We start from the raw sequence: 22326 nt of genomic DNA on the forward strand, positions 1-22326 counted from the left end.
CACCAAAATTGATAACTAAATTAATCTACCGTTTTAGAAATCAGAATCAGCATCACGCAGTCGTATTGATGTTTCGGAAAAGTCATTTTTAAGGCAAACCTATTTCAAAATAATGGCAAATGGAACATTAGTTTCTAATCTGTTCTATTTAATTCCATTTCTATAGATCTTTCTTTCAATGTTTTCCGATATTCATAGAATAATTCCTAAAGTTTAAAAGTTTGGTAAAACGTTTATGAAAATGTCATTTTAAATGCATTTCTAATTTATTGATGCCTTTCTACAATTGATAACTAAGAGTGAAAGTCTTTTGTGATGAGGTAAATATTGTGAATGGGGAATGCTTTGTTCGCTCTGTGGCAAAACGCTAAATTGAAGAAAAGGCGGTTCGATTTGTATTACAATGGTGCGTATAGATTTACATAGGATTTGGATAGAGAAAAGTATGACATTATGTTTGTGATTTCTCCCGTCTTTAACTGGAAATACTAATGAGTACATATTAAATGAATACATGCAAATCAACTTTTGCAATAAGTAGGAATAATAATTTATTCCCCAACAAGATTAGCAAAATTATATTTGAACTCAATATCCGAAGAAATAAAGTTACTTTGTTAATTAGATTAGTTAATGGTAAAACGAGATTAGTTAAATGTTAAAATTATTTCGTGCTTATTTGAGAAAATTTCTGTTTCAAAAGCCTTATAGACAATTGAGTTAAAATAATTCTTTCTATTCATCGTTGTTTAAATAATTTATAGAATTATGTTACTCGAGAATAAAGTTAATTTCGTTAATTGAAATTTTCTGAATCTTCAATTCTCTAATCAATCACAAGATCACTATGCACATGCGTATTACATGTTGGTGAGCTGATATTTTATTTTATTTAACATTGCAATATATTTGGTGATTTTACAAGTATTATAAATAAAAATGCAATTTAGGATAATTTCAAAAATTTTTATTAATTAAATTCAGTAAGATAAATTTTTAAATTAGGCAGACAGAAAACTGTCCTGTGCGTACGAGTGTCATAATTAGCCGGCTTAACTCCTTGACCACATACAAACTAATTAACTTATTTCGTCACTTCGTTTTTGATCGTCTATTCTTCATTATAGTTCCATCATTCTAGTTAGCGATCTCCTACAATGCAATACGGTGAGGTTTCATCACAAATCACGTGATTTTATGACGAAATGATTCCAGGATTAACGAAAAGCAGCTGTAGGATAACTAAATCATCAAAGTGAAAGTTTTATTTCTGAGGGTGTGATCTAGTTAACTGCTGTACCTTCCATTTCCAATCCTCGAATGCGCATTATGATTGAGATCTGGTGATTACGGAGACTACACAACAAAGTGAAAATTTTAATATCCTCAGTCAATGTTTTACAATACATGCAGGGCATTGTAGGGGAGCCGGCTAAAGACGAAACGCAGGCTGCAGCGGAACTCATAACAGAAATATAAAATGTCATGATTTCGAATGCAAAGAAAGGACTTATAAGTCACTTAACTAATAAGTCACTAAAAACTATTGAGTAAACAAATAAGCTCCCACCATTTTATACATATTTTTTAATTTTAACATTCCTCATGTAATCAAATACTTTTTGCCTAAATATTTAGATCATATGAAATATGATGTTTTGTACTACCTGTATCTATTTTTTTCAAGTTAATTTATGTTAATTTTCATATTATTCAATGTTAAAGTTGGAAAAACACCTCATTGTTTTTTTTCTTCTTTTAATCAAGGTTCTAAGGTCACGAAATCTACTTTTTATATTTGTGATGTGCATGGTGATGTCGCCATAGTTGAAAGGTTTGATTGGTTTAACGAGTTTAAAAAACAACAACTTCTGATGGAAACGTTCTTAAAGTCCGATTGAGCTCTTAAAGAGCGTTCAAACCAACGTTTGTATGAAAATTCGCGTCAAACAACAAGGGAACTCAAACATCGTAAATTTTCAAAAAAAAAGAAAAGAAAAGAAAAAAAAGAGAAAAAAAAGAGAAAAAAAGAGAGAAAAAAAGAGAGAAAAAAAGAGAGAAACAAAAGAAAGATCAAAATACCGGTGGGATAGTTGCCTACCTAATTTTAAAAGTAAAATTGGTATGCCCTCATATATTTACTGTTTTGGATTCTAAATATTTTTCTTGCTTTTCTTAACAACATTTTCATCATTGAATTAAAAAAAAAACACTTCCTTGAAAGATTTATTAAAAAAAATAATAATTTGCATATAAATTAAAAATTGTTTCTTTTATATAGTATATGATAAATTTCATAACAATTTTAAGTTATAAAAGGCTTTACTTACTGACTCATGTAAATGGCTAATAATAGAGAGGAGATAAATAGTTTATGTATATTTCTGCAGAATTATATTACATAAAAAGCTTGATAAATTTAGTTTTAAATTGTATCTTTGAATAGTATATTGTATATTTTTAGCCATATATTTGGGGAATATTTTTTATAATTGGAGCGCAATTTTGAATAAGTACATCTACTTTAAGAATGAATACCAAACCTGATCAGACAATTGATATCATGAATTTTCAATTTTAGGGAAAGTGAGCTATATTTAAAATGTTTATATCAAACAGCAAAAATAAGTACACTTTAAATACTTAATGCTACGCTGGAAACTAATTCATAAATTAAAAAGAGACCTTAAAACTTTTAATTATTTGTTTAGTTTAAAGGTGTCTCTAAATTGAAAAATGGCTTATTTATTATCATTGTATTGTTCTTTTTTCAATAAATTCAACACTGTAACTAAAATAAAATTAATGTAGCTTTTACTTTGATGATGCTATTATTGTTGACTTTAAATAGTATTAATAAATATAGTTAAAAATGAAGTATTTTTTAAATAGTTATGTATAGAATAATAGTAGCAACATACCCATTTAATTTATTCGTGCTTAATTTTATTTAATAGTCTAATCATTTTATCTAATCATGTATTGTATAAAATATTTAAAATTTTTGTTAACTGTAAAATGTATTGCAAGTTTTTTTAATAAACTTGATTTTAGATGCTTTTCATTATGAAAGAGTAAATATATTTTTATTATATTGAAATTTAGTGACGATTTTTAAAAGTTTCTTTTAAACTTGTGATTATTAATAGACTTTTAAAAATACTCTATGCTACTTAATAAAATTTTAATACTTTTTTTAAAGTTAGGGAAATAACAAAAAGCTAAATACTACAGTAAGGAAATACTTTTTTGAAATATAAATTATTCTCCAATTATTCCTATTTATTTCCTATTTCAATTATTGTTTTTAAAGTTAGGAAAGGAACACAAAGTTTAATAAGATAATACTGTAAAGAAATCATTTTTTTAAACTATTTTCTAACAATTCCTATTTATTTCCTGAGCTATTTTAGTTCATATTTATTTTGTTTATAAAGGAACATAAAATTAAATAAGATACTATTGTGATAAATTTTTGTTTTAAAAATATAAACTATTCTTTTGCATTATATATCAGCATTTATTATCGACTTTTTGAAATTTTTAAATTCTGCATTATTTAAATGTTAAATCATTAAATGTTGCGTAAAATATACTTTTACTAAGATATTAAGATCCGATGTTAAATTTAGAACAAGTATTCTACAAAGCTGGAGCGAATTAAGCGCAATTAAAAAAACGTGGAAATCTTCATAACGAAATTTAAAAGATGTAATAGGTTTGGAAGAAAAAATATGAAAAAAAGAATAACAAATGTTTTGTTTCAGGTTATGTATAGTAGAATTTTTGCTGTCTGTAGATATTCAAACGTTATGACATTTTGGATGTTTACAGTTTCGTTCTAATGGTAATGGTAAGGCTTGATCTAAACGTTCACTATTCTCAAAAAGGACTTGTTGCTTTTTCAGAACGATAAAATAAACATCTGTTGTCATAGCAATGAGAAATATCTGTTGAGATGATCTGGTCATTTTATTTTCTAACTGACGTTGAACAACCGACCCAATTTTTGGGTTTACGACTACTAATGCTCAATTTTGTAGCCTTGTGATTTTGAACCAAGGGAGCTGCTGGATCAAGTATCGGGAAAAATTTGGTTTCTTGGAGGCCATTTTCATGGAGAAGAAAATCACGGAAACTTCCCACGGGTAGCCTGATGGCAAGGGAATAATCTGGCCATTGAAATTTCCCTTAGAATTGTTATAAAATATTTCAAATCTGGTCAGATGTTAAGATTGCAACATATCCCAAAAAGGATAAACTTGGCTCTAAATATTATTGATTTTTATGCTAATATGAAGTATAAATGAGTTAAAATCAATGTTAACATACTTTTTCGATCATAGAAAAGTTGGAGTCACATTATAAGTGCACAGTATACAAAAATTACATTGTAACCTTTAAATTAGTAAGTGGATTTTTATGTACTAAGATGTAACTATTCTAATCTTAAATACGCCAATTAATTGGACAAATGATACTTTATTATAAAATATCAATAATTTGAAAATGATGGAACCGATAATTTGAATGAAATCAGACAAATAGTTCATTAGAATTTTTTCTTAAAATTTTACTACTTAAAATCTATTAACTCCGATTTCGCTCCAATGCGTGTTTTGTGATTATGATACTAGTGAGGTAAAAATTTGCAACAAGTAAAAAAATGTTTTTGGAGCTTTAAAATAAAGTTTTCAGAAACAAAATATAAATTTAAAAATTATACTTTGCTCGAAAATATCTTTGATAAACGTGCTTTACATGCTTTGCAATTGTGTCAAAAAATGGTTTGATTCTATTAAATAGTTTCAGAGATATAGCCTAAACTTTTCAAATTTAGACTTGCAACCACTCCTCCGACTGAACTATTGGGACCATATTTTCGAAGTTTCGGCTACTTTTCATTTTTTGAAGAGCAAGAATCTAACCCATCAGATGAAGCTATGCCTTTTTAGAAAAGGTACATTTTCGGAATTAATTTTACATTTTAAAATATAGTCTACACTAATTAGTATATTTAAGTTTAAACCCTTAAATCATCGAGATTGAATGTTAGTATGTGAATACCCTATAACTAGATCAAGAATCATAAAGGTGATATTTTTCTGCAAAATTAAATTTGGTAATATAAAAGCATCGTTTGCTTAAAAAATTTTCAAGGTCGAAGAAAATTTTTCCTCCTTTAAAATATTTGAAACAAAGGAATCTTTTGCGTTATGAAGTATATCTTTCCTCTTCAGTTTTTTGGGCTTAATCATTCAAAATATATGACTTGTAACTGTGAGTAAATTCTTAGTCCATTACTCAAAAAAAATAATAAAAGTTATAACATTTTATATTAAACTCATTATAACAATAAAATCGAAATATACATTACCTCTTTTATTTCTCTATTAAAAGATACATTCGAGATTTAGTTTGTGAAAGTATCAGAAATAAGTCTTTAATCAAGAGCACAAACAAGTATAACCAAGCTTCTGTAAGGCACGCCTCAAAATAGAAAGAGACATTTGTAAGCAAGCAGTAAAGGGGAAAACATTAGACCATAACCCTTTCCCCACCCATGGTAAGAAAATCATTCTATTCTAGATGACATTTCTTTCTTCGTCCGATGGCTATAGCGGTTTATCAGATTCTAATCAAATGTTTTTCGTCCAATTTTTATCTTGGTATTGTTGTTTCTCTATTTCATCCGATGTTTCTATCTTTGGTTCTTTCTCTCTCTTGTCAGATTGTCTAGCTGTAGGTAATTCGTTCTTATTTGTGGCTGTTTGGTCACATTCCCAAAGACAGTATGATAACATATTATACGGGAGAGTTACTGAAAAAAATCCTTGATTTGTTATTGTTTTTACGTATCATTCAGTCTTCATTCTAACTTTTTTTTTAAGTTCACCTTCTTTCTTTTTATTTTATTTTATAACCGTCGTTGAACAGCCGATCCAATTTTTGGGTTTGCGACTACTGATGTCCAACTCCGTAGCCTTGTAATTTCGAGCCCTGTCCAGAAGATAAGGGAACTCCTGGATCAAGTATTGGGAGAAATTTGCCTTAGTGGATGACTTTTTGATGGAACTAACCCGCATTTGCGCTAATTGGAGAGGTAAGATCACGTGAACCTCTTACGATTATCCCGACGGCAAGGGGACTCTAAACCATGATCCGTCTACCATTGAAAATATTTCACGTCAGCACTGGGGTCGGTGCAAGTCAGATGCAGATTCGTACAGACCAGCCATCGGTGAGATTCTAACCCGGTTCACTTCATTAGAAGGCGAACGCTCTATCCCATGAGCCATCAAGGCTCTCACCTTCTTTTTTACCTCTTTTAAAACCTCCGTTGAACAACAGACCCAATTTTGGGCTTCCGACTACTGATGTTCAACTCCGTAGTCTTGTAATTTCATACCAATCCTGAAGACAAGGAAACTCTTGCATCAGTACCCCCAGAGGTATGATTTATTATGGGCAAATGGAGAGCTTTGTGATTCGACAGATTTAACGTATATCAGTCACCATTTACTACAAGGGGAGTCTTCGGCCACCGAGGATTGAACCGAAGACCTGTTGGACATGGGCCCGTCATTTTTTGGAAAATTGAAGACAGCTTTCTTGCATATTTTTGTGTGAAACATTTTTGTATTATGTCATATTTTGTGACTAGTATTATTCGCCCATATTACTGTTCTAAACAATGGACAAATGTAGTGATTCAGCAAAATCAGTTATTAAAGCATATTTAAATCGATGTTTTTTATTCTATTTCTATTTTGCTGTTTCTACATTTTATATAGCATGGATTGGTGTTTTTGGAATCAAAAATAATGCATGAAATGTGTTAATAATGCAAATGAGCTTTAATCCTTCTTCTTCACCGATGCTTTGATATAAATACATCCTTTAAAGTGCATAAGAATGCTTGATTTGGTGTGAATTTGAAAATAAGTTATTTCAGTACCAAATTTTTCAAATTATTACACCGCACATTTTGCAGTGTGCAATCTCCAAAATTTGAAGTAAAAGCTGTTATTAATGACATTGCATAAGGAGAAAATGCTTAAAGTTACAAGTCCCAGGAATAGATATATATTTTTCACGTCAGTAAAATCAAGCCAGTTTCGTTTTAGTTAGTTAAAACAGGAAACACTGCATTAAATTTTTTTTCCTTCTCTCTTTTCTTGTTCGTCTATTTTCTTTTTTCTTGCTGAGGTAATGTATATTGACCCAATAGAAAATAAAAGACTTTTCTTTTGCATGATGAATAACTTGAGCATTTAATTCCCTTAAATCTCACAAAAGTTTGAATGTATCATCATAAAAAAAGTTGTTTTGAGCAAAATGTTAAAAGGTAAATTAAAAATTATTTTTTTATATTTAAAAATTATCCAAATGTTCTTACGTTCTTTTTGAAAGAGAATTCTAAGATCTGAATTTATTTTATTAGTACTATGAATATAAATGTTTTCCAATGCTTTTGTTCCCCGTTTCTATGCAAATTATCTTTTTTTTCTTAAAATTTTTAATCAAAGATTAATTATTTTTTAGAAGTTAATTACAACGCAATTATGCAAGTCGAACCATTTATTAACCTATCATAAAGTTTTAATTAATAAAGATTAAATGAAAAGAAAATGGATTTCGGGTATTTTTTCTATTTACTCTTTATTTATCAACAGAGTTAATATTAACATTTGCTAATTATTGTTTTATTCAAATCGCATATCACAAACATGTTTCTTAAATAAATAAAAAACCAAAAACTTACTTTCTCTTATCCATCTGATGCAATTTTTCTATTTAATCTTTAAAGAAAAAAAAATACATTACCGCTTGTTCGGAAAGAGAAAAAAAAGCTTATTTCCTTTTATACACAAACGAATTAAAAATAAATGGAAATGCTGCGTTTTTACTGCTCTCTTCTAGCGCTTATTTCAGGCATTTTTGTTGCTGCTTAAACCTTTTTAGAGATAATGTACTAAGTCGGAAGAAGTAAAAATGGAAAAGAGAAAATTCGGAGCTTTGAATCCCATTTCAATAAATTTTCTCTAATTGCCATTTCGGGAGAGTTTAGGCTTAAGCGAGTGTATCTTTCGTGTTTTTGGCGATTCGAGGTAGAAATAATTCTTCAAGCGTTTATTGGGATAAAAAAAAAGCTATCAAAAGTAAAAAAAAAAGGCTTTGGGTAAAAGTGGCATAAAAAAGGCTATATCTTTTGTCTAGTTCACGCCATAATATGCTACAGTGGCCATAAAACTTATTTGAAACACAAATGCATGTCTAGGAAAACTCATTACATTTGAGAATGAAATTGTTACTTCGAAGTGTAATAAAAGCTGTCTTGTAAAATTCGCAGGTTGATAATTGCTAAATGTTTTCAGCAACATTTACTTTTGAGAAATAAATACAGAATTATTACGAAGACATTTTATCAAAGGTGCCTTAATGAGGCTCGATATATTTTTACTATGTTATGTAATAGTTTCAAAATAAGTTTTAAATTGTAATTTAAACCATTCCAAATTAAAAATGGTTAAATCAATTTTATAAATAGTTTCAAAGCCAGTAAACTGTATTAAGAAAAATATTAAAACTAAAGCAATGTATCAAACTTTGGTAGTTGCTTATTGTCTCATGGAGCAACTTTGAAATTATAAATAGGAACACCCATTTTTTTTAGCATATTCGGTTTCGCCATGCCAAAAGTATCTTAAATTGATTCTCAGATTATATAATTTTAGTTTATATGTGACACTGCAAGTATGAAATATTTAATTTCCCCCCTTTAAATTCAGGTATTCTTTCAGCTATATAAAATAAAAAGTATGTAAGTATAAATAAAATAAATAATAAATAAAATAAATAATAAATAAAATAAATAATAAATAAAATAAATAATAAATAAAATAAATAATAAATAAAATAAACGAATATCTATTTTTGGTTCAGATTTTTCGATTTTTGAGCTTTTATCTTTTATAATTGGGAACATTGTTTTATTTTAATAATTTAAAAAAGGTACTGAAGATCGGAGTTATCTATATGAGCGTGTTAGATATCATGGTCTTATATTTTAAAGATAGATATTCATGTTTGTTAATGAAAATAAATTTTAAACATACATTATAATAATTATTTCAAATTATGAAAATTTTATTCAAATTTTTGGTTAATATATATTATAACAATTTGCAGCAATTTTACATTTCAAATATTAAAATCTAAAATGTTCTTTTTAAGCAGGATTGAGCTCAATTATGAAATTTATTTGCATAAACTAATAATGCATTTACTGGTTGTAAATATTTCAGAATCTAACGTCATTGGAAAACATTTGTATTTTTGCATTCATCAAAAGCAAGTATTATAAAATATTCTACATAATAGTAATAAAATATCTATTTCTAATGCAATAGTAATAAAACATTTATGTATTATTGAAGCATTGGATAAAATTATTTTCTATCAATTAAAAAATTAAAGGTTGAAATTTGCAAAAACAAATTAATACATTTTTAGTTTTTTAATTCGAATTAAAAACTTAATTTAAATATTTCCTACGAAAAATAAAATTTCAACTTTTGATGGTGTCATATAGTTGGTTAAGTTTTAAGTGAAAGTAGAGGAAAATTAAATATGTTAGAAATAATACTTAATGAAAAATTAAAAATAAAATAGAAAACTTAAATAATAATGATACGCAATAAATAAAGAAGTGAAATGAGTAAGGAAATGTAAAAGAAAAAAAACTGCGTTAATTAATTTCAATAGTATAGTTAGTTTTAAACATATTTCAGACAGAGGTTTTTCATTTAAAAAGTAAAGAATTTAGAAATAATTTTGAATGTGGCTTTTTTTCATACTTTTCTTTTCTTTTAAAAGTAATATTTTGAGTTTATTACATAGTGCGTTAATTACTGTACCTTACATAGTCATTTTAAACTGAAAAGTTAAATTGGATAAAATGCTTGCTATTATCTTATTTTTTAATGATTTAATATTTTATTTAGTTCTAAAACATTAAGTACATGTTTTTAAAATGATTTCATCAAAAATGAAAAAAATATTATATCTAAAAATTTATTTTTATTATTAACTTATGCATTTAAATAGATAGGTTTTAATAGTTTTAGTTTTAGTTTTAGAAGATAAGTATTATTCATAATAAATTAGAAAGTCACTTTATTACATTTTTTGTGATAATTCTGTATTAATAACATTTAGCGTATTTAATATCTGTTCATCAGTTTAGATCTGTTAAAGGGGGAAAAACGATTCAAAAAAAGTTTTAATATGATAAAAAATATTTGATAGAGAAAAATGAGCTATACTAATTTTAATATCAATGATGAAATTAAAATGTATTAAAACTAAAAAAAAGGTACTTTTAATGAAAGTTCCTCTATTAAATACTGCAATGCAAAAACATCTGTGGTTTCTTTATTATTTAGAATTTCAAAGATTTATCAAATGTTCCAAATGAATCAAATGTTCCTTAGTGCAATTCAACAATTATAAATTATTTGTCTTTATACATAAAAGATAAGGAATCTTTTAGGAAGAAAGTATAAAGAAATCCTAATATTTGGTATTTTTAATACATAAAAATGAGTTTTAGGACTATTTTATTTTTACTAGCCTATTTACATGATTTTATAAAAATAATGTAATATTTTTTTTCTCAAAAAAAAGATATAATTTTATAAAAAAATATATTTTGCTCCTGAAAAAAAATTATATTGTCTGAGAAAACACTTTGGTTTGAGATTAAGTTGTTTAAAGTACTTAACACTTTAAAAGAAATTATAGCAAAAAATATTCACGGACATTAGAGAATTGTTAATGAATATTTTAGCAGTAAATTTATCTTTCTTCTTATGCATAATCATTTCTGTGTTTTAATTGACCACAATTCTTTTAAAATTAAGTTTCCAAGAAATTCGGTATTATGTATAAAATTATGGTTTTTGATTAATACCGGTCTAAGCCTTTATAGCATGAAAACTGTTAGTTCCCTCCATTGATTTAATTTTCATCTTATTGAATTTATCCTAAAAAAATATATGAAAAATGATGCCTCATTTGCATATAGTAACTATATGTAAGATGCTAAAATAAAGGATAAAGTGGTACTCCTCTTACATAAAAACTTCTATAACTGTTAAGCTATTAGTCCCATTGACTTTAACTTAATATGACTCAATTCAGCGTAGAAAAAAAACATCAGATACACTATCTCACTTATCTATGTAATAATGGTTTAGTTTTCCATACTACAGAATGTGTAAAATAAGTATTTTTCTCTCCATATATTCAAACCCAGTTTTAGAAAAATTCTTTTGCGATTTAAGGAATGGATTCTATATAAAAAATTAAATTAAATTAAAAAAAATTAAATATTAATTTAAAAAAATTTTTTTTTTTAAAAATTTAAAATTTTTTTAAAATTAAAAATTAAAAATTAATTAAATAAAAAAAAGTTATAATAATAGAATAAATTGTAATAATATAATAAATTGTATAAAATTAGGAAATTTGAAATTAGTTAAACAAACAATATAAAAGTCTGGATTTACATTGTAATAATTATTTTTATAATTCATACTTTGGTGGTCTGCATAATTAGATTTTTACATACTAAGATACCGTTTCAATGGTTAAAGAAGCAAATTTTAAATATGCTAATGAATGAATATAGATACTATTTCAAGTTACAAGACCGCATCGTTAGAATTTGCAATATATACAATTATAGTAAAATAACCAGAAGCAGTCCGTCCATCAAATTAACCGTAGAGATTACGGTAAAATTTTTTTTTACCTTTACAGTTTTGAACAGCTAGTATAATTTCACAATCATAAAAAAAGAAATTTAACTAGATATTGGAGAAATTTCAGGATCGTTATGCAGCAGCGATCTATGCCTGAATGAGAGCATCGTTTTCTCATAGTCCAGGGTCATAAATTGCAGAAACTCTCATGTGTCGAAGGGAATGAAGGAATATTGTAGTGTTAATGGGGGGACTCGAACCCCCGTTCTGTCGATCATGAGAGTGACAGATTAGCCCTCTTGGATATAATATGTATCCAGTTGCAACGAACTTAGAGGCTTCATTAAGTGGATTTATTTGGTGCTATAAAATTCTGGTTATTTATCCGTATTAGTGGAAAACCTTTAATAAACGGTTTTTATCAGAGATAACAGTTTGAATACCGTCTTATTTATGGCTTTTTGACTGTTTTTTCTCAATGTGGTAAAATAACTATTAAATGGATTTTTATTTAGCTATTTTCCCGAGAAAGTTATAACAGTGCACACACCATACTCATAAATGTTCTTTTTTTTAATAAGCATTTATAATTTTTATGTTTACTTCTGGATAGCTCACTTTTTTTTAATCTATATGCTGTGAAATGGATAAAGAATGAAAAAAATCCAGAAAGAAGAATAAAGAAACTTATCTTTTGGTGAAACATATTAACGAAATCCATTTTTGGAAGAAATGTTAAAAATGTTTCTTTTGTAATATGATAGTTACTATAATGAATAATTATTATTCGGTTGATCCTTTGAAATCGTACACCTGCGCTCGCATCCAGCGCAGAAAAGAAAGAAGCTGTTCTTATAGTAGAGATAAGCTTCGGAGATTTGAAATTTAAAAAGTATGAATTGTGTTTAAATGTAATGAAAGTTTTTCTTCTCAAAAGAGATTTAATTCCCCTTCTGCATGATGCATATTACACTCGTCCAAATTCTTATAAGCATGACAATTCTATATGATTTTAATACAGCCGGAAAGTGTTTTGAATTATTCACGAACCTTCTTATTCAACTAAGTATACAATGCGATGAGAGGATGAACTAGATTAGCTTACTTTTTAAACTTGTCAGAAACAATATTATGTTTAGACTTGAACCGTAAAACGACAAATTTTAACTCATTATGAACTGTGCAAATATTTTACACGACAATATTATGGTTCATCATTGTACCAATTTTTTTGAGTTTTATTTACGTTTAATCATTTTTGTTTTAATTTTGTTCAGCAAACAAAAGGTTATTTGGTTTCCCTGTTTGAATGTAAGAATTTACCACTTTCAGAAAATTGGTTCATAATATCCATACTTTTAAGTGTAATATCATGTAAATTTGTTGTAACCCTAATGGGACTTCAAAGTTAACCACTTTCCGTTTCAATTTGAAAAAAAGTAAGGCATTATTAAATTTAAGAAGTGCAAAAATGTATTTCAACGTAGTTCTAAATTAAAATTTCAGTAATTTTTTATGACATTAAAGTTCAATCTGTTTTAAAATTTCAGCAGTAGGTTAACGTGCCTGTCGGAAAAGAAATAAAACTGTTATTTTTCTGTGCTTTTTATTTACACGAAAGAACTTACCTTAGAATTTAACACTCTCAGAAATTGGTTTATAATATCCAAACATTTAAATATAATATCATGCAAATTTGCATGCAACCCTAATGAGGTCTCAAATTAAACCAAGTGTCGGGTCAATTTGAAAAAAATAAATAAATAAAATCAGGTTATCAAATTTAAGAAGTACGAGAATATGATGAATCTTAATACTAGATTAACATTTTAGTAAATTTAAATGGTTCATGGTTCGATTAGCTTGAAATTTTCTTTCAGTACGTTAATGTGTTTACAGAAAAAAATGTGTATCAAATAAAATGCTATTTTACTTGGATGTTTACTTTCAAGAATTTACAATAGCTCCTACTCTCGGAAAGTTGGTTCATAATATCGGTATTTTTAAATTTAATACTATGCAAATTTGTTGCAACCTTAGTGAAGTTTCAAAGTAAACCCTTCTTTGGTACAATTTGAAAAAAATAGTATCGCGTTATCAAATTTAAGGAGTACAAGAATATGGTTCGACTTAGTAACACATTAAAATTTCAATAAATTTAAGTGGTTCAAAACGCTTTAACAGTTTCCTGATAGCTTTCAAGTGCTGCATACATTTTATACTTTTCTTACTGTTTATTTGCTACTCGAAACAAAGAAGAAAAATGTCAATAAAAATCGAAAGTCCTCCCGAAAAAAGCAGCTAAGCAATTATAAATCTTGCATCGATTTTTCTTGAAAATCTCAAAACTTTCCTATATAATGGTACACAAATTACCCAAATGTAGTTTCCATTTTTCAGTACAAAAGACATCTTAGATAAATAGGTTCAATTTAAAGAATGGAAGAATTGTCTAAAAGAGATATAAATCTCAGTCGGGAAACCAACTTTTATTTCAAAGCGACTTTCTTCAAGATCAATCATATCCATTTACATACTGAAGCTTTTTCATTGCATATCTACTTCTATCTTGATGTTCTGATGCCAGCGCAATGCATTTTGCATGCTTTTTTTCATTGCTATAAAATAGTTTTTCCATCGAATATTTTTTGTTGTTTTGTTGGTTGCACATTACAATATCTTATGCTTTGGTTCTGCAATCTGAATTGCATGGAATACGAGTTACATCAAATGCTTTGGATTGCTTCCAAGTATTGATCAAAGGCCAGTTCAGCTGAGTTTTTTTTTTTTTTGCTTTTTTGTCATGACTCTCATTAAAGTAGAGATACTGGAATTTGTTGTTTTCATTGAATTTATTTTTTTTGTTTCAAAGTTCTGGAAGTTTTATTACATTTATGTTTAAAACTAAGTAGTATGAAATTAATGTCTGTGCTATTAGCTTAAACTAATGTCTATTCTTTAAATCATTTTTAATGACTTAGTTTCAATTTTTCATCGCATACTAACATTAAATGTAAGGAAATCAATTTAAAGATACTATAAATCATTCATGAAAATATTTCCTTTATTGTTAAAAAGTTAAGCAGCAAAATTAATGAAAAAAAAAATGCAAAATACAAAAAAACAAAAGAAAAAAAAACAAATATCTGTTTCTAAGGAAAAAAGAATTCTTACAATTCTTTTTACGTAAACTAATAGCTAAATATAAAGAAATTAATTTTTAATAATTTAATAAACCTTTCAATCTTCTTCAGGAATTGCTAAAAACTACTTAATGATCAGATTTGAAATCAGAATAATTCGTAACATCAAGCTTAACGTAATGAACGAAAGGCTTGATATGCACCTCAATTAAGAAAAAAAACACACACCCAAGCAAAGGTTTTGTCGAAGAAATTTATACATAAAAAAAAGACATGAAATGTTTTTTATTGAAATTTTAATATTTTTTCTTCGTCCAATTTTGTGCCATAAGCTATTCTTAACAGAACATCTTATTTCGCAAAATATAGAAATTCCTTGCGTAATAAGTAAGATACAGAATACTTTTCATATAGAATCGTATCTAAGTAGAATCATTTATGGAACCATATTGCTACGGTTTTTATGTAAGCGTATCAAAGTTTAACTGCTAAATGAGACTTAATTAGAAACAGTATTTCTCGTTATAAGAAGAACTGTAATTAAGTACAAATGTTTATGAACTCTACATAAAACTGCTGTATATAGTGGTCATTATAGACTCATTATTTTATAAAGCTATTTCCAAGTAGTACCGTCATATATACCGTTTTCTGTAGCATCGTTTGTTAAATCATAATTATATAGAACCTTATTATTGATAGCTGTAAATAATAAGGTTCTATATAATTATGATTAGGTTCTATACGTAAGAGAGTCAAAGTCTCATCATAATAAATAACTGAAATCTAAAACAAATAATTTTTAGTAAAAAGCTAGAATTTAGTAAAAAAATAACATGTGTGACAAAAACACTACGTAATTTTAAACATACGTATGTATGTTTAAAATTGCGTTATTAAAAATACTTTACAATTATACTGAACTCAAGAACTACATATAACAAAAGGGGTGAATAAATACTTAAATCTGTATATTAAAAATGTAAAAAAAAATATAATAAACAAACAATAGAAAAATGCCTACAAAAATAAACAAAATGGAAGTGAACACGAGGAAGTTTTCTCAGCTTCAAACTAGTTAACTTAACTAGCTAACTTAAAGAAAACAGAGGCGTTCTTAGAATCAGGCAGTGCTAGATTTACTCAATTAATCAGCAGACTTCGCGAAATATACAATTTAAAAAAAAGCAGCTCTGTTAATAGAAAGGCAAACAAATTTCCTTAAAGTTTGTGTTATAAATTGTTTCAGTAGCTTAGTGATCTTCAATTTAAAGATTTTATTTAAGGTTTCAGATTTTACTAAATGTATCTAAAATCCATTTTTAATTTTTTTCAGGAAGATTTTTTCTTAAATTTGAAAGCCATCTACTAGCCACGAAGATCAAAATGTATACAGTAGCATTAAATGCATTCACAGCAGAAAAATTGCCCTAAACTTTTTTCTTCCCTGTTCAAAAGAGTAACCTGCATTAGAAATAAATTAAATCAGCTACTATTTTCAGACTTGCTGTATAACTGAAACTGCTCAAAAGAGTAACCTGCATCAGAAATAAATTGCATTACCTGCTATTTTCAGATTTTCTGTATAACCAAAACTGTTCAAAATACTTATTTATATACATATATATATATATATATATATATATATATATATATATATATATATATATATATATATATATATATATATATATATATATATATATATATATATATATATATATATATATATATATATATATATATATCACGTAAGAATCATTCACCGAATGTAAAAATACTATTGAATAATTAATTTGATTACCTCATACGAAATTGGTTACGTAATATCCTTAACCATTTTATAATATCTAAAATTTGCCCTTTTTTAAATTTTTGAAAACAACCTTGTATCCAAGTTGCCAAAGTTTTGTGTTAATATTTATTCTAGAAAAGGAAATTTTATAATTAAGTTAGACGTTACAAGTGAGACTTGTCGAATTTTTCAATTTACTGGAAGAGTTTAATTCAAAGCATTTAAGAAATCCCGTTAGTTTCGGATGGTAATTTCATTTTCTTGCTTTCAAAGATTAATGAAATAATTTTTATAATTAGATTTTGTAATGCATTCTGAAAGAGTTAATTTCTTTAGAAATTTAATTAGCTCATAACGTTATTCTTTAATGAATATTAGGAGCAGTAATCATCATCTGAAAAATAAATCTTCTTTAATGACTTTTCTTTATTTTTGCGTTCAGTTAAAGACTTTTTTGATTAAAATTGTCTGTCAGAAACTATTTATTTTAATGTAAATGCGAAAACCTATTCATTACATTTTAAAATATCTGGACTGAAAATAAATCTCATTAAATTCTGCTTTTGCAACGTAAAACATCTAGCATAAAGGGTGATATTTTAGAGAAAACTATGTTTTTATGTATGTAAACCCATCGACTTAATTTCGATTTAACTGAACACACACGGATCTCTCTCTCTCTCTCTGTATATACATATAATTTTTAGGTGATACAATTTTATTCCTTACTTATCTAGAAATCAGCATTTAAAAACTTATCAGAATGAACCATTGGTTTCTAATTAGTTATTTGGCTGCAGGAATTTATTTTTGAAATGAAAAAAATCCATGATGCTGTTGTCATTCAAAAAATTATCATAACTTTTAATTTACCAGATGTTTATATTTGTAAAACATTAATGATTGCCTTAAAGTTTTTTCACAATTTAGGTCTTTTTAGTGCATTTAGAGAAGAGTAATTGCCTAAAAGAGATAATATTTTAGATACTAAAACTGATAAAACTTCTGATATGCTAAATATTAAATCTCTTGAAGAAATACAGATTTATAATAAAAATTATAAATATACACTTTTTATATATATTTTAATTTTATATTTTAGGTTATTGTTTTGCTCTGGGTATTAATTGGACTACTTAAGAGGCACTGATATTGGATGCGAATGGATCTTGATCATGAGCGGATTTCATTGGTATGGAACAGTTCTGAAATATTTATTGTACACTTTGTAAATATAAGTTTGTTAAATTTTCAGAAAAAAATTTGTTAGCTTGTCTGGCAGTATGAAACACCCTTTATTTCGCAGAAAAGTACTGTTATTTAAAATAAGAAGCCTGTTTTTTTAAGTGGAAAATAGTTCTATTTTTTAACAAACAAACTGTTATTTTAACAAAAAATTCTATAAAATAACTATGCATTGTGGTCAGTGCGAGCCGAGAGCATCATTTTTACGATCATTTGACGCTGGGATTCAAACCTGGGTCACCTCATTTGGAGGCGAGCGCTTTACCACCTGAACCGCAGCTAATTGTGAGGAAAAATCTGAAACTTTTTTTTAATTTGAATGTCTTACATATTGAAATAATATTTAAATGCAAAAACTTTTTAAACTACAGTGGTCTATCGGCATAAAAGTATTTGGCAACTTAACTCATCAAAAAATTATATGAACCGAAATATATTAATCAGGTAGAGTATCAAATAGACAATAAAGTCGAATCTCAGTTTAACTTATACAATGTTCAAAACCATGAAATAATTGCTGAAAAATAAGAGCAGGTAAAGAAGATAACTAAAATGATTTTTAAAAAAGGTCAAGTAAAACTGCATGCCGAAAACTAGAATTTGAGCTGACGGTTTTAATTCGTTTATGATAAGGATAAAAAACGGTGAAAAACCATTTCGTCAACAAATCCTCTTTAAAGTTTTATACATATGTATCGTGAAAATCTGCTAAAAAAAACAAGAATTTTTAACAGTAAGCGGATAATGTTCAAAAACAGAAAAAAAATCAGCATTTTCCTTTAAACAGTTTTTTTTTTAAAGTGAAAAGCTGTTTTACTTCTGTAGAAATTACAGTTATTTTTGACAGTGTATATATAGTTATAAGAAATACTAAAAACTGCTTTGGAATTAATTTTTTATTCTTTAATTATGTTTTTTTCTAATGTTTAAATATAGAAAGATCTATTAAGATAATTCTTTCATAAGAATTACCTTAATGATTTATCTCAAGCAATATACAATGCATTAAATGTGTGTTTCTCCAAAAATGCATTATTTATAGAATGATTTTTTCAGGAAATGCTCTTTGCCTAATATAATTAAAGGCAATATTGAAAGATTTATTCAAATTTGACATTTTATTTAACATATTTCACAAAGTTTTTTTGTTGACATTTTTGTATTTTTTCTAGAAGTGGACAAAAAAATTAATTACAGTAATCAACTATTTCGTAATCAAATCTTAATTAAGTAATTATGATTAATTTTATAAAAATTACAAAAATAAATGAGATAAGATAAAATAAAAATTAATTTTCATTGTAGGTAATATATTTTACTTTTTTGTATAAGAAAAAACCAGATTACACAAAGTGTAATCACAATAATCAATTGCATTGCAATCAAAATTGCAAATGCAATTAACTGTAATCGTAGGTCATTATCACTTGCAATCATAGTTTAATATTTTTTATAATTATGATTACAGTTAAATCGTAAATTTCTACTACCAATTATCATGAATAAAATTGTAATCATTAATTTGTTACCTGTAATAGTAATAACAAGCATTTGGGTATATATAACCAATACATTTTCTCCTATTCTAGGGAAAACAGTTTCATACATATTGAAATGGAAATTTGTAAGTTTATGCTACGAATATTCACGAAAACATAAAGAATTCCATTTATTCTGCTTAAAAAGATTTATGATCAGAGGCTGTTATATGTTTAAAATACATAACAAAATTAGAAACATATTAACGAAGATTTACTTCTCCATTTATGTTTACAGTTAAATATTTAATGGGTATTTTGGGGATGTTGATTCCGTAATCATTATGGCGCAAATTCTATGTTACGTTCAAATTTGAATAGTAAACTTCATTTGGCATTTTAAATAAAGATTAGTTTCTAGTTCTGTTTTATCTACATGTCGATAACTAAGTGATTTGCAGCAATTTATGTCTAGAGTTTACATAAAGAGATACTTTTGATTAGTAATGATTTATAAGCATAAATATAAATTAATAACCTAATGACAGAAAACTTTTTAATTATTATTTTATGTACTTAAATAAAATTTCGATTAAATCATGATTTTGTTAAGTTTAATTTCGTTAAAATAGGAAATTTAAGATTTTCAGGAGGTAAAAAAAATATTGACAGCCATATTATTACAAACTACGTTTCGATAAATATGTGACTTTCAGTAATTAATGTCTAGAGTTAACATGAAGAGAGACTTTTGCTTAGTAATAAGTTATAAATATAAATATAAATTAGTAACCTAACAACAAAATATATTTCAATTAATATATTACGTACTTCAATAAAATCTTGATTAAATCATGATTTTTTTTAAGTTCAATTGTGTTAAATTATGAAATTAAAGATTTTCATAAGGTAAAAAAGAAGTATTTACAGTCATAGTTGAATCGTATTATTGTTTAGACTAGAAACTAGAACTAGAAACCTCAATAAGGTTTTGAATGATTTCTATGTTCATATTAAAATTGTGCATAAGTTGCTTCCAAGAACTGTTAGTGAGTTTTTGAATATTTTTTTCGGCTTAAAAATTAAGCATGCGGCATAGAAAATTGAAAATTATAAAATTGGATAATACAGCCTGTTGCTTTTTTGAAAAAAATGCAAAATTGTGCATGATACTGTACAATAATCCTTTTGGTCCAATTATACTGTGTATTGACTTAAACTTGCGTAATTATTAATTTAGAAGTCGAAAGTGGCATTTAAATTAGTTTGGTATTAGGTTTTTAATAATAATTTAAAGATTTGCTGAGCTTGTCAAATTATTCGGCAAATTTTTAAATTATGATTAAAAATCTTATACCGAACTAATACTAATCTAATATTTTAACATAACAAAAATGTAAAATTAAGCAATACTATTATAAAATTTAAAATAAAACATATTTAAAAATAAAATCATGTTATGTTTTCATGACAATGTTTTATGCTATCAAAAGAGGCATAAAATTGTCTAGAAAAGCTCTTTCTTTAGTTTTTTTCCAGTTTATCGATGTTTTCTATTTTATGCCTTACGTGAACAGCAACAAACACATGTTTTTTTAGAAGTTTTCGTCCAGGGAAAGAAACAGGAAAAAAACCTCTTTTTATATCCGAAACGCTGTCCAAGGCAAGTGCTCGTTACCATTTCAATAGTTTCTTCTTTCAACTTACCCGTGAAGCCCCCGGTGGACCCATAGCATATATGGGTAGGGGTCTAGCTGATAGTTTCGAATCGAATTTCGCGAAACAATAAAACTGGTAATTGAAAAACAAACCTAAAAACTTTACTATGACGAGAAGAAATAACAAAAGTATTCTATAAATATGGGATTTTTAAAAGAAGAAAGCAATAGGGTATCTGAAATCTATAGTAATATAAAACTCTCGAGAAAAAATAAAATAAAAAAAAGACCTTAGGAGTCGAAGGAAACCGTGTAAGTACTTCATTGATGTAACGAGCAGCTGCTTGTCTTTTCGAGTACCTCGTTAAAGAGTTTTCGGTTAAGGCTTATGTTTTTTTCGTCTCTCAACCTCAGATTTTATTAGTAATACTCAGTTTTATTGTATCCAAGAGGAATTGAATTAGAAAGATATGTTTTGAGCTTAAGCAAGAGAAATAAATTAGCTATTGAGTGATATTATTATTATTGTTTAAAAATGTTGCTAATGGGAGACTCTTTTAGTTTGACGGGAGAACTTATATTGTGTAAAAGTTACTTAATGAGATTATTATGAGCTTATTAACCTATTTTGTGAAATAAAGGGATGATTTTGACTTTAGAATGCGACTAGTGGTGACTATAGTGTAGGATTTATTGAATATTTTTCATAAATATGACATTTTTTTCCCTTTTTATCCAGTTTACTAAGTATTATCCTTATATTTAAAGATTATTAATTGAATTTTTTTTATTGTTTTCCATTATTATGACATCCGTTTATATTTAAAATCAAATTTTTATTTATAATGAATATTTGTACAGAAAGTGAATCTGTAAAAGAAAGGAAAGGTTTAGTTGCCTGTTTTTGTTTCTCCCTTGCTAAATTTCCAGAACTGTTTGAGCTAGAGTACAAGGAAGAACTGGAGCAAGTGGAAATGTCTGCTATAGATCCGTAAAAATTTCAGTTGGTCAATCGAATTGGCAGTAAAATTTGAAAAATTGACTAATTATCATCAGTTTTACTTCAGGTACTGCTTGGAACTAAACTACAAAAGAACTTACTTTTTTCAAACTATATACTTAAAATACAATATCAGTGTCGTTGCTAACTTGCAGCTGTGTTTGCTCAAAACCGAGTTTAGTGAAAGTTTATTGCATGTTAATTTATAATTATTTGCCTTAATTATTTTTATCAGGTAA

General features: G+C 26.7%; 2 long non-coding RNA genes across 2 annotated transcripts in view; one reads left to right on the top strand and one right to left on the bottom strand.

Annotated features, from left to right (window-relative positions):
- LOC107438516 (uncharacterized) overlaps window positions 1–22326 on the top strand; it is an 83569-nt gene that overhangs the window by 32493 nt on the left and 28750 nt on the right. Inside the window, exon 2 of the long non-coding RNA XR_001583385.4 lies at window positions 17809–17898. This is a non-coding gene — a long non-coding RNA (uncharacterized LOC107438516). The remainder of the gene's footprint in view (window positions 1–17808; window positions 17899–22326) is intronic.
- Window positions 5361–22326, bottom strand: part of LOC147806052 (uncharacterized) — a 59147-nt gene continuing 42181 nt past the window's right edge. Inside the window, exon 3 of the long non-coding RNA XR_015428699.1 lies at window positions 5361–5490. This is a non-coding gene — a long non-coding RNA (uncharacterized LOC147806052). The remainder of the gene's footprint in view (window positions 5491–22326) is intronic.

The sequence above is a fragment of the Parasteatoda tepidariorum genome, chromosome 8, assembly GCF_982258835.1.
Source record: "Parasteatoda tepidariorum strain Cologne lab strain chromosome 8, Ptep-v5.0, whole genome shotgun sequence".
Classification (NCBI taxonomy): Eukaryota; Metazoa; Arthropoda; class Arachnida; order Araneae; family Theridiidae; genus Parasteatoda; species Parasteatoda tepidariorum.